A 14,179-nucleotide genomic window follows, 5' to 3' on the forward strand; every position below is an offset into this window, starting at 1 on the left:
GGTGTCTGGGGGAAGTACCCCTTAAGTTCCTAGGATTAACAATGTACGGTAGCTATTTTTAGACCCCTGGATACGTCATTTGGACAACAATTCATAAAGTGAAACATGAAACAGACTTTTCCCTGCACCTTCCACAACCACCCTGCAACAAAAAATGCTCTTCTGTAAGTAAATTCTTTTTTTTCTTTCATATTTTCTATTTGTGCGTTTAACTTTCATTTACTGGTAGTTATGTTTCTGGCTGCATTAAATTTCTTTCAGCACATTTAATGACATTACAAATGTGAAATGTAACAAGACTAAGGAAACAGCATGCAGTTGTTTCATGAGGATCACATTTGGGGGGGGAAGCTAGCATGGATGTTTGCATTTATCACTGGAGACTTGAAGTACCGTTACCTGCTTTCCTCCGACTTCACCATGTCCATGTTTTTTGTGTGCTTTGAAAAGTTTGGTCGGTGTTTCAAGGTGACCAGTAGGCCCCTACGGTGTCAGGATGCAGGAACGCAGGGGTATTTCGTTTTATTAGCTTGTTTCTGGTTGCACTTCTCTCTGATTAATTAGCCTGTCAGCATAGACACAGCAAACATTATCCCAGCGCAAACTCAAAGTAGGCCAAGGCCTACTCACCTGCTCATGCTCAAATCCATGACATTGCGTCGCGGTCGTCACATGCACGCGCTGTGGGCGTAGTCCACTAATTTAAACCCAATTGAAAAGTGTAAAATTGGCATTGGTCGGGGCCCAATAACATGCGTACCAATATCCCTGAGGTTTCTGAAACATGTTAAATTATTGTATGGTCCATACAATGTTCCGTGAGTTAATTGATTACATTTTTAATTATTCCCATAAACAAAAATTTCCCCCCAAAAAGTGATTCTTCCTAAGGCTGCTTGCAGCCATTTCTCAAGTGGCAACCTTTAACATTCTCGGGCACTTAACGACATTTTTCAACTGTTCTTTTTAGCCATTTTGCTCTCAGATGAAAGCTCAAAGACCCAGAGAGTTGATCCTGGCGAAGATTTGCACAATCTCACCATTTTGGGGTCATACAATCTCAAATTTCAAAAGATACTGTGGGGGCACTTTTAATGCTAATGAGCAGGCCAGAAATTCTCACTTCCATTCAGGGTTTCAGGTAAATTTTACCTTCATGTCTTGAGAAGAAACCCGCCACTTTTTGTCACAGTGTAACGTGTGAGTAACGAAAACTTCGATTGAAATTTCTGGACGATGAAGGAATGGCGGGAACTTGGCATGTCTGTGTCATGTGATGATCACATGACAGCGCACGCAGGCTTACAATATGATCCCAACTCGGGCGAAAGGTTGGATGTTGCACAAACTTTTTTGTTTACAACGTAACAATTTTGCGAGTAACCAAAATATTTTTGACGAGAATTGACAGGGATATCTTCAGAAATGTTTGGGATCTCAGACACAAGTTAGAAGGAAGTATTTTAGGGAGTACTTAGAGTTGATATTTTAGGTTTTCGAAATGATTTGCAACCGCTTTTTCTTTGTTTTAAACAGCCAAAAATGATTCTATCAACTGGAGGAAAAAAATGTTATATTCTTATATCAAAATTATGACAGCACCCGTATTCTCAATTAAAAGGAATTTCATTTGGAGATTTATATGATATCATAATTTCTGTTGATAGGTTCGTTAGAAAATACACATGTAAATGATTTATTTGTTTTGTCAGTGGTATGAAGTGTCATATGAAACAGGTCATCAAAAATGTCACACTAAATACCGAAAAAATAGTGAGAAACGATGAAGTTTTTCCCTTGCAATTATTGTGTTAATCAACTTTTTTTTAATGTAAATGAATTTAATGTAATCAACACATATTAACTGACAAATACATATGAAAATTAAATGGGAAAGTGAAGTGGTCTTGTTTTAAATGGTCATGATAATTGTGATGTCCCTGAAATCACGGAGCTATCAAACACAAGGAGTTAGAAGTCCCCACAGACCGTAATCCAATTAACTGCTCCTGTCGGCTCCACAGACAAAGTGCGGTTACCAGCTCCAATGTTGAAGACACTAGACATTCTTTGTACACAGTGATCGCGATTTTGGAGAATTTGTATTAGTTAGTAATTCTGTTTGTTGTTAAGAGTGACGTTTTGGGGATGTAAAGACGTAACCAGACTTTCATTATCATTGGAATATCAGAACAATCACTAACATTATCAAAATTTAAGTCTCTGATGATGATGGTTTCCGTCTCAAGGCGGCCATGTTGAACATGCGGAAGTGTTACGGACACGCATGCGCGGTACCCGCGATCCTTTGCAAATGCAACTCTGAGCATTCCTTGTAGCCTACAAGCGGCGCAGAATTTGTTTTGTCCTTGCAGCACGTGCAGTGCTGGCAGTGGCCATCATTGACCCTTTTGATCTCTGTACACGCCAACTCCTTGTGTTTAATACCGGTAGCTCCATACTGAATTACAAATCGGCCCCCATATTCAAATAAAGACCCATGTGAACAGAACAGACTACAGCAGACTGCCTATGTACATGTACAATTGCTACTCGTCCAAACTCATTCTGCAGTCAGCATCTAAAAATCACCCTTTTGCACATTAGCAGTTTGAACTATAGCTGTTCCTACTGATAAGCAACGGTTTCCCCCTTGGGCCAGACACTGCGAACAGCAGTGCACGAGAGACACCCAACTTTGGCCGTGCTTTTAATTGACATGACAGCTCAACCGTAGAAACGACTCTAGTTGATCCTCTAGCCCTAGAGTTGAAAACCTCAGCCCAACATACGGCACTTCCAACATGAGTGGAACAAATCACTGTGAAGAGTGTATGGAGAACTTTCACTCACCTGTGCATTTCCACGGCTTGGTGTGCACAGGCTGTCCGTGACCGTCCAAGATTGACACCCCCCGCAATTAGGATTGGCCTCAGTTAGGGTTAGCATTTGTTAGGGTTGGCCTCCATTAGGGTTAAGCTCTCTTAGGGTTAAAGCCAGTTGGAATCCATCTTTCCTAGGCTTCATTCAGTCCATCCTGTAAACAAAATTGCCTGAAACTGATCACAAACAATGACAAAGTTACATGTTTTTCATACTGTACAGTGTACATGACACAGAATTCTCGTGTGATTATCTGGATATTTTTGGTGCCAATAATCCAAAATTTCTGATGTCTCATAATTCATAAAAACTCGAATTCATGGCTTGTTGTGGTTTCTCTGCCACTGCTACAACTTACGTGAACAAGAGGAGCGATTTTTTTTAATCCAGCCGTCATTATTTCTTGGAAGATGCCATTTTGAAATATAAGGTGTAGTCCACTAATTCAAGCCTCATTAAAAAGATTGTAAAATCTGCGTTGTTCACGGCCCAATAACATGCTTACCAACTTCCTCGGGTCTTCGAAACACATCTTACATGTTACAATTATTGTAAGGTCCATAATGTTTTAATTTCTGTAATCAATATTCTGTGGGTTAACTGATTACCTACAAATCAAAATGACCCGGCCCCCAGTTAAAATATCGGTAGTATTTTCAAGTTATTGCAAATTGAATACTGTGCACAAGAATCATTTTTCCATAGTAGTGCGTGTATACACGTACAGTACCTGTGTGGGAGTAATGTACATGCACAGGTGCACACATAATCATGGCCGACCATCAATCGCCTCGACAAAAAGCCCAAGTTGAAATTGATAAAACTAGCAAAGGACATTTTGCAATAGCTTAAACATACATGTAATTGCATGGTAACCTATTTCAAACACTCTTTTAATTACATGTATCAAGATATGAAGCATATGAGGAAAAACTGGAGAACAATTCCAAATTTTGATTTTTAAATGGGGTAAAGGTGGGAGTACTGGACCACATAAGCAAGATACTTGACCAGCTGTGTAGTTTTGGAATGCAGTTGGTCGAATTCCCCTCCTTACTACACATATACCCTACCCTTTCTTACGTTTGGAAATGTAACATACCCCCGGAACACTGACGTCTTTCACCCCATTTTCTACCAAATATCACTTACAATAAACAAAAACACATCACAAAATGAAATCTGAAGCCTGATTATATTTCTCTGGTAATGTGGTATAAATTCATCTAACTGTTTACACAGTGCAGTTCTTATCCGATGGATTTTGGTACATGTATAATCATTCGCTGGCCGGGGTCGCCATTTTAACAAGCAACAGAAAGTGACCACTACTGTCAGATTTTAGCACATGCACACAAACAACATGTAAAGTGGAGGGGGTGAACATACACATGCATGCTGAGAACAGAACTTTAATTGGTCGTTCAATGCTGCAATGCTTTGAAGGCTCAGGTCCACCTGTAACAGGTAACACTGTTACATGTACTTACTATTCGGTTCTGCTCTACAAGCTACAGAGAAAGAAGGTACAGGACGACACCAACTACGATCAAAGTTTAATCCTTCACACATGTACATGTACATATCCATCATCAGAACTATCTGCCATCACAACATATCCCAGCATGCATCAAGACAGGGAGTACAGTAAAAGTATGGAGGGCCTAAGCTGCCAAATTATACTGTTGCACTCCCCCCTCAAAGACTATGTCTGGGGGTAAAACTAAAAATAAAAAGGTTGGCTTAACATGTTTATATAAAACAACATTCCAATCTTGGGTTTGTGGCCAAAGAAAAAATCTTACTTCTTGCTCTTATTCACTTAATGAAACAAGTGCGAGCATGCCAGGTGACAAAACAATTACTGGAGTTGCAGATCACAAACACATGTAACCTAGGTTAAAGCAAGAAGAATGTCTGTCCTTCACAAAAGACATACATGTACGTATATATTCAAGCCACATCTGTTGGGGTACTGCATCATTATCAGGGCGACAAAGTCAAAATTTTCTTTTCTTTTATATAAAGGCCACTGAGAAAAAGAAAACAGAAAATGCCTTCTTGTCCAAGAATTGAAATAAACGTGACAGTCATGGAACATACATGTAGCTGGCCCTGGAGGGAAAAACGGGTTTTAATGGATTGACAACACTCGAACCAGCACAGCTCGAAAAGTGAAGCCCTTTCAGTCCATCGAACCTAACAGCTCAAGAGTCCATTATGGGACAGGTTTGACCTGGTCAATGTGTACGTACAACAAGTTCTTTGTTAGGTTCGTTGATGTTGGAGAGTTTGAGGTTAACTGCTGTGAGGAGTTCCCTCACAACGAATGGTCCCTGATCTACAGCGGGGCGCCAGTTTTGCACTGAAGTTCTTGCCGGCATTCAACTAAGGGTGAGTGCGGACTATTACCTTGTAACCCGTGGACAGATGGAAGCTGCTGTGCGATTTGTTGTAGTAGCATTTGCGTTTATCACAAGCCTGATTTTGGTGCTTGTTGAATGTTGGCTTGTTCGGACACTTGCTGTATATCTGGTTGTTGATTTGGCAAAGAATCTGTTACAAGTTTATTGGCAGTGGTGTGCGAATACTGCGACCGAACATCAGAACGGCTGGTTCTACTGCCGTGGTCTCGTGCGCTGCTGTGTTCAGGGCAAATATAAATTGGGCAATGTAAGTGTCCCAAATGAGGTGGTCAGATCCTATGTAGGCCTGAAGCATCATGCTTGATGACACGGCCAACACACTTGACCCAGTTTGACTGGGGGCAGTAGGGTGAAAAAGACATTGTTCAACTCCCCAGTCACTGCAGACTGCAGAAAAGGCCCGATCTGGTGAACCGAGGGGCCATTGTCAGACAGGAGTGAGCATGGGGCTCTGAAACAGCAGAACAACTGGCGAACAACCGCGCAGGTGACTTTTGCCAGAAGCATTCCTCAGTGGAAAAGTTTCAGTCCACTTTGAGAAATGGTCAGTAGCGGCGAGGAGGTACATGTACTCATGGCCACCATACGACTTGGGTAGGGGACCTACATGTACATGTATGAGGTCTATGTCAACAATCTGCCACGGTGCATCTGACTGCGTTGAGAGCATAATTCCTGCTGGTTTAAGGTACAGCGGCTTTGTCTGCTGGCACTTAGGGTAGGCACGAATGAAACTGAGGACTAACCTGGCTATCCCCTGCCACCAAAGGCGTTCACTAAGAATGCGGTTCAAAGTTTTATTCATCCGAGGTGGCCAGCAGTTGGTTTAGCACAGTACTCCAGCATTACATCTCTCTGCAGGGCTTTAGGGACAACAAAAGCCAATGACGACTTGACAAAGTGCAAAAGTAGGGCATCATGAATGCGATATTTGTCGGCTTGGCCCTGAATGCATTTAGTGAGGTGTGGGTCATCTGGCAATTGATTGTTTTCAAGGAAGTCGTAGAAAGGCACAAAATCTGAGTCAGCAGCCTCTGCCTCTAGGAGACGTTCCCGTGTGAGGACAGCAGTACAGTCGGCACATTATACATGTAGCTGCAGTCAGTCAAGACAGTGATATCCCATTATTCAAGGTCCTTTCGGTGTTCCCATCGACATTGACGGGAGACTGGGCATGAGAATCTGGCCATATTGGCAGCACATTTTGGGCGGATGTGGACACATTTGGTGAGAAACCACTCATTGCAGCTGTCAAACTGTACCCAGTCTATCAGAGCATCTGTGGGATCAAGGCACATGGCCGCAGCACAGGGAACTACCGAGTTGTCCCTGTCATGCGTCCTAGCAGAGGGCACAACATCAGTGGAGCTGTCTGCAGGTGCCAGTTGGGTCGGTGTTGGAGGTGCACGGGTCCGGGTTTGTTAGCACCACTCCAATAACGTGCAGTTAATTCGGAGCCCTGGATAGGGCACCGGGTGCCACATTTTGTGAGCCTGGGCAAAACACAGCATCGAACGCAAAGTCCTGTAAGCGTACATGTATGACCCAATGAGCGAGGCGTCCCTTCTAGTTGGATCTGCATAACAGCCAGCACAAGGCCTGGTGGTCAGTCACTACCCAGCAATTATGGCAAACCTAGATATGGGCGTTATTTCTCTATGGCCTAAACAATAGCCATGCAAACACTTTCTCTGTTGCGCTACAATTCCTGTCAACATTAGAAAGAGCTCGGCTGGTGAAGGTGATAGTGTGTGACCCATTCTCTTGTTGCTGGAGACTGTCAAACAAGTCCAACATCGCTCACCTCAGTATGAATGGGAAAAGGCGAATTAGGATCAGGGAAACCCAGGATGGGCTTTGTTGTAAGCATGTGTCGTAAGCAGTCAAAGGCTTGTTGGCATGCCAGAGACCACACCCAAGCAACATCCTTTCAGCAAAGTTGGTACAAAGGTTCAGCTACATGTACAGGTATGTTGGACAGGTGGGGAATTAACCTCTGATACCATCCCACCATTCCCAAGAAATGTCCCAGCTGAGCTGCTGCTGTGTCTGGGGAACTGGGAAGTCCTGAATTGTGGCCACCTTGTCTGGGTTCAGACGCAGACCACCCTTACTCATGATGTGTCCGAGGAAAGACATTTTGGAGCAAGCAAAGTTGCATTTCTCAAAGTTTATGGTAAGACCAGCGGCATGTAGCTTGGTCAGCACTTCATGCAGATCAGCAAAATGTTGCTCAACAGTTTGCGAGTAGCAAACGATATCATCAAGGTACACGTAGAATGTACGGCCGATGAGGTCTCCAAGCACCTCTTACATACATGTACATGTAAGGCACTGAAAGCTGGCTAGGCCATTGACTAACTCCAGATGGAAGTACTCTGAAGTGGAACAGCCCCTCTTCACAGATAAAGGCTGTTTTCTCAGCATCCTCGGGAGCCATGTTCATCTGCCAATAGCCACTGCGGAGATCCAGGGAGCAGAAAAATTCAACCCTATGGTGAGAGTCAAGTATGGTGTCAATAGTTCGCAGTGGAAATGCGTCAACTTTCATCACACGATTTAATTTCCTATAGTCCACACAGAATCTAAATTTGCCATCTCTCTTGGGGACCATCAGTACTGGCAATGTCCATGGTGACTTCGAGGGACAATCTTCCCTGACTGCAGTGGCGTTTGTATTTCATCGTGCAAGGCTTGATGGCGATCTGGTGGAAGACGGTGTGGGGGGGGGGAGCATTGGGCGAGGCATCTTCAAACACATCGACATGGTGCAGTGCAACGTCTGCCTGCCTTGGTTCATCAGACGTGATGTCAGAAAGTCATTCAGCAGGAAGTCTATGAAGTGGGGTTCATTGCCTGTTAGGATTGGTTGGTCCAGGCATGAAGAAGTTGATGGAGACATCTTCATCAGCTGTCGTGACCGTTTTAGTGTGACATAGGGAAGGGGCTGGAGTACCGAGCATAGGGTACTTGATTAGGTGGTCATCCTTGGAACGGACTGTCCAGTAGTGCTGTAGTTATTTGCGAAGTCAAGTGTGAGATGGGTTTCATGTACACAGTCTATCCCAAGCAGCATAGGGGTCGGCAGGCAGCGGGCATCGTGTAGGCCGAGGGCTGCATCCATGCCACCCCCAGAGACTTAGGTCTTGACAGTTCTGGGTGCGCTCTCTTTACACGGTGTGCCTGGAGACAGACCAAGTTCATTACAGAATTCTTTTGTAACCAAGGACAGGCTGGAACCGGTGTCTACAAGAGCAACAGCAGTGCGGTTGTTATCTACAACAACCAGTGCAGTGATCGATTTCCGCAAGTCCTGTCGGACTGCAGAGAGTCTACTTTTTGGCTGCTGCGGCCTGGTGCTGGCTGTGGACGGTTGTGGAGCTACTGGCTGAGCACGCAGCTGAGTGCTGGGGTTTGGGGGCAGTAATGGGCATTTTCGCACTCTATGGCCAATTTGTTTGCATCGGTAGCACACTCTTGTGTACTGACCGGGTTGACTCAGTTGGGGAGGGGGCACTGGTTTGTTTGGTGTTGCCTGTGGTTTGTTTCCTAACACGGATGGCTTGCCTGGTGAGGAGAAAGTTTTGTCAGGGGCCAGTGGTATCGCTGGGTTGTTCCTGGGCCTGCTGTGGGAGGCTGAATTGTTCGATTGATAGTGTAGCACATACTCATCTGCCGTCCGAGCGTGTTTGGACACCGTTTCGAACTTGTGCTTTCGTAGCTTCAAGCGAAGTCTGTCAATGTGTACTGTGGGCAGGAACTGGTCCATCATGATGAAGTTAAAACAATATTTGACCTCCGGAACCTTAGCCATTGCCTTCTCTGTTTGGAGCCATTTGAAGAAGCTGTGTTCAAGTCTATTTGCAAAGTCCTCAAAAGTTTCCTCATCCTTCTTGGTGTCTGACTTAAACTGCATTCAATAAGCTTCAGGAGTTGTAATGTAGTTTCATCTTCTTTACGACGAAACCGTTGTACTTCTGACAAACTCACACGATCACGCTTCTCTGCTAATCTACATGTATACTTATTTATTTCTACAGTAGTGCTAGCAGATGTGATACATAGCAAGTCAAAATCTCCAAGACCCTCTTCCCCTCTCTCTCTCCTCCTCTTTATTACCCATCATATTCCCATCTAATTTCTAAGAAAATATCTGTGCACTTCCAGAAGGTTAGTGTGGTCAGTCAAGGATATAGTGTGGTCAGTCCCGACCACTTCCAGTCCCTTAGATTTCATTTTTACGACTTTCTCATGAGCCCAGTTTCTGCCTTAATTGACCACGACCTTCCCCTACATACTTGTGGTTCCTTACTCAGAATTGCTTCATGATAGGAGTGCATAAGTACCATGTTCAATTGCAGCTGGGATTTTGTCAAAATCCTGTTTATCCTCATCATTCAGTCCACAGAACACCTTCTGGGCTCTGCCAATAAGGTAGGGTTCAAGCGGCCGTGACCATTCTGACTTTGGCTTCTTGGCAGCTGTTGCCAGGCCTTTGAACGTGGTTTGGTTTGGTCTGGTTTGGTTTATTATTAAAAACTCAAAAGCAGCCAGAGGCTGAATTACTGAGAGTTTTACAAATTTTAAGATTACAAGAGTTATAACATCAACACAAAATTAACCAAAACAAGACAAAGTAATATTCTAAAAATGATGAACCTAAAAAACTATATAAAAAAAGTACCCAAGTAGCATGTGATATCATCATCATTGCTCTGTTAAGGGAAGTCTGGGAGCTCCTGGCCCAGCTGTACTGTACCACAGAGGGTTTATTGGTTGACTCTGTGCCAGCATCCACTAACAATTTGCACAGTTTCCCTGTCTGCGATTGGCAATGGAACTCCATCTCTTGGTTGAATTTCATGAGTTCAGAAGCTCCAAATAGAGGGATCAGGCTCCAAATCTACATGTAGAGGGTTGAGGTGTCTCCTTGATCATGTGAGGGAGGTCACACAGGCTTGCGACTCTCTAGTTTTGTCTTTCCCTCATTGGTGTCCACATGTATGTGGTTAAGTTCACAAAGTTTGGCGATGTGGTCCGCCGTAAAGCGTCGCACATTGTACATGTAGGTAGATTGACTTATCAGCGATGATTGACAATATTTATGTACAACACAGTTCAGCTCATGATACAGATGAGTAGGTATCACAAAGCCAGGGTTTCATGACAAATATACATGTACTGTATCAATGGGTCTTACTAACACACAATAGTAACGTCAACACACCGTCAACTCCTCAAAAATACAAGTTCAATCAATAAAAGAGGCACAAAAGCGTAATTCTTGGACTAAAAGAGACTTTTCAGTAGTTGGAGGTCACAAATCAATTTTGGAGGTTTTTCACACGAAAAAAGAGATATCTGGCAGCGTAGCTGTTCGCGCCACCTTGCCTCCTCATAGAGCTTGGACTGTTCCATTTACGTGTCGGTATGCAGGTAATGCCATAAACAACAGAGAATACCAACCAGCAGCTGCAGATGGTTGCATTGCTTGGATCATGATGCAAGTAGTATTTTGTAAATTTGTATCTTTTGTTAAATTTTGACTTCCATCACTGTACATTTTGTGGATGATCCGACTGCCCTCTGATTCTTTACCACAAAATACTACCACCCCTCTAGTGTAATGGTATGGTCCCAGCTGCCAAAGAGGCAACATGGCTGCTGATTTCTGAGCTGGTTCAAGGGAGGTGATTTCGGCAAAATTAAAATGGCAGCTTTCAAGAGTCTAACCCGTTGATGTTTAGCCAAAATATCCTTTGGGCAAACATTTTACCATTTTTAACGTGTTTGGGAGGTGTTGACGCTGTGTTGGTGTGTTGACGGTGTGTTGGCGGTCCGTTGCGTGTTGACGGTAATTAGTATGACCGGTATCAACTACCGTGAACATTGGACGATAGCCAGAAGGGCACCCATATGTGCAGGAATAACAGCTCCAAAAGTTCACAAAATACAGTAAAATGCAAAAAGAGTTGGGTAGTAACTCACATAATGTTCCCTGACAAGGTAAAGTCAACAATGCACGGTTCGAAGTGCGACAAGGATGTGGTTCTTGTCAGTTTATGTCAATACAGTTTCAGTGATTGTAACCACACGATCACATGGTCAGCCAGGAAAACCATCATGCCCGAAAAGTTGGTGATAGTCCATAAAATTAATTAATATCTCAGTCCCTGAAGGCAATCCTGTCTATGACACCAGTGTAACAGGTGACACTGTTACTTATTCAGTTCTGCTCTACAGGAGGAGGTAATGTACGACACACCAACTACGATTCAAAGTTTAATCCTTCATGAATGTACAACAATCAACACTATCTGCCATCTTTCTGCATACCCAACACAACATATCCCAGCATGCATCAATCCCAACAGGATGTAGAATAAAAGGGAGGGCCTAAGCTGCTAAATTAGACCGTTATACACCTGCTGGCTGGTGTTGACAAGACTAGAGCTAGGATTGGTCGCACAGGCGTGGATGGTTAAAGGCTCAAGCTCACCTGCCGCTTGAAGTTGCTGAGACAAGCTAAGATTGATCATTCATCATGACTCACAGACATGTACATGTACATTCCTTCAGGGCAGTAAAATGCATCTTCATGAGAGCAGACTGTAGTCACAGCACTTAAAAGGATTACAAGAATATTCAACTTTGTTACATATTTGGCAATTCCGCACCATTTTGTTCACATTTACAAGCGACTCAATAAACATAAGACACTTTTCCAAAATGAAATGAATTGTTTTAAAGTCAAACTCTTGTAGAGTGGGCGGTCGGGGGGAAGCAGTGGGGTCCAGTCGGTAGATCAACACACTAGGGGGAGGGGGGTGAGGCACGCAGGTTCTGGGCAGACTAGATGGGATGGCACCATGACACTTCTGGTCTTCCTGTCAACCAGTTTAATTCTGTCAGGGCCCAGAGGGTCGCCTGTAAAAAACTAGTATCCAGTGTACAATAATTGAAGTTACATTCTAGCAAGACAAAGCTTATAATATCATGCAAAGTTTAGGGATTAGAAGTATTGACTCGAGAAGTTTGGTACATCGAGTTGCGTGTGATTCAGTAATAAATTGTTCCCATCTCCATAATAAACAAGGCATGGGGCGACATAGCACATCAGGGGCAGAACACACACACCCATGCACTCACACTTACAGTCAACCCCGGCCGCTGGCTGACGCAGACACACACATATATACAAATCCACCCCCTGCAGCACCATGAAGTCCTCAGCCTAGGATACTGTAATGTAATGCATTATCATTTTACCAAACATAACCCTAACCAAAATAGTTATTAAGAGACAATAAACCACTGAACTATATAGTACCAGAGCAGCTTCAGGCCAAGTCATCTTGTTACAATGTATAAAATTCACCCGCACTGCAGTGCTGCTTTTGTGCATACACACATTTTCACTACACTGTCGTCCCGGTCCCATTTCAACGATGACCAGACGACACTAACCAAAATTATACCTTAAAAATCACCACTTTGGGTTCTCAGCTTTCACCAAATATACTACCAAACTGGCTATGATAATGTGCTGTAAAAGTGAGGTACTTTACAATTAACAAATATGTCTATAAGTTACAAAATAAAGAAGTGAAAAATTGGTAAGAATTTATGACACAGTTACCTGTAAGAGTTGTGCATGTGCTGCCTTGTCAAGGCGCGCATGCTTTAAGATACGTAAAATGTGACGCGTAGATCGCGTCACACAAATTACTGTGGACAACATAAAAATGGGTGATTTCATTAACTACACGTGTAGAGTCAAAACTCGCCAGAGTTAAAGTTTGTTGGGAAATACGTTTTAGTTTGGGGGAACGAGTCGGTCTCATTTCTTGCTGGATACACGTGCCAGAAAAAATCGCCCTTCGCAAGATTGGTAGATTTGATTTTCACAAAAGTGGTGTGGAAATTACCGGGAAGAGTCACTCTAAACTTCCTGAAGGCTCAACTCATGAAGTAAATGCACTACAGTGATATAAAATGTGACGCTCCCAGCCCTTTTAGAGTCAGTTACATATCGAAGTGCCATGAATTTCTGTGGGAATATGTTCCTTTGAGCTCCTCTTTTATTGCCTTATAATGTTAATTAAATGATCACTGTTAAAGCATCGACCTTTTCAAAACTGAGGTGAGAGGTTAACAGCAAAGAAGGCAACTAAATAAGAAGATTAATGAAAGAGAAGAAAGATCGTAAGCACATTGTAATTATATATTAAGTTCTGAAACCTGCAAGAATATTAAGGTAACGTGGTCGGCAGAGGACAGAAATTAACAAATTTGCTTGACGTCAGAGAATATTATTTAAAGTGAAATTAAACAGCAATTACTGAGCTGGGCAACTTGTGTTATGTGAACCCAATTTCTTTAAGGCAAATGATTCTATAAGCAAAGTGGGGTCATATTAAACTGGGAGATACTACTAACTCAATACCCTCAGTAAATCAAGAATAAACGTGAAACAAAATGTAGACAGGTGAAAGCTCATAGTTTAATCTGAAATCCTTTAAACAAGGAAAAAGGACAAATCTTTACCACTTTATATATACATGTACATGTAGCATGTCTGGATTTACATGTTATTCCCTTCTAGGCAAAATCACATCAATAACGATTCATACATTCCGGTTGCTGACTTTACTGGACAACGAGGGTGGCAATGACTGAACACAACCCAACCAAGAGAATCACGACACCTGCTTACATGATTATTTTTTTACTACTTTACTCCCTTTTATTTATTATTTGTGCTGGCCGGACTTAAACGTGGGCTTCAAGTTGAGACCGGCACAGAGATTCGTGATTAATAACACATGACATAAATATTCTCATGGATATTTATCATGCTGCACTCTCCA

The 14,179-nt window shown here is 43.0% G+C and overlaps 1 long non-coding RNA gene across 18 annotated transcripts in view; it reads right to left on the reverse strand.

The window, feature by feature from the left end:
• Window positions 1-14,076, reverse strand: part of LOC110982981 (uncharacterized) — a 28,841-nt gene extending 14,765 nt beyond the window's left edge. For 8 of the 18 annotated variants that reach the window (XR_015426713.1, XR_015426723.1, XR_015426712.1 and 5 more), the window contains exons 1-2: window positions 11,809-12,942; window positions 2,854-3,037 (exon numbers count right to left, since the gene is read on the reverse strand). This is a non-coding gene — a long non-coding RNA (uncharacterized LOC110982981). The other 10 variants (XR_015426720.1, XR_015426715.1, XR_015426711.1 and 7 more) reach the window with 7 other exon arrangements.
• Between the last annotated feature and the right edge of the window lie 103 nt (window positions 14,077-14,179).

Source organism: Acanthaster planci, linkage group LG10 (genome assembly GCF_054643075.1).
Source record: "Acanthaster planci isolate LZ-2023a linkage group LG10, COTS_SCS, whole genome shotgun sequence".
Taxonomy (NCBI): Eukaryota; Metazoa; Echinodermata; class Asteroidea; order Valvatida; family Acanthasteridae; genus Acanthaster; species Acanthaster planci.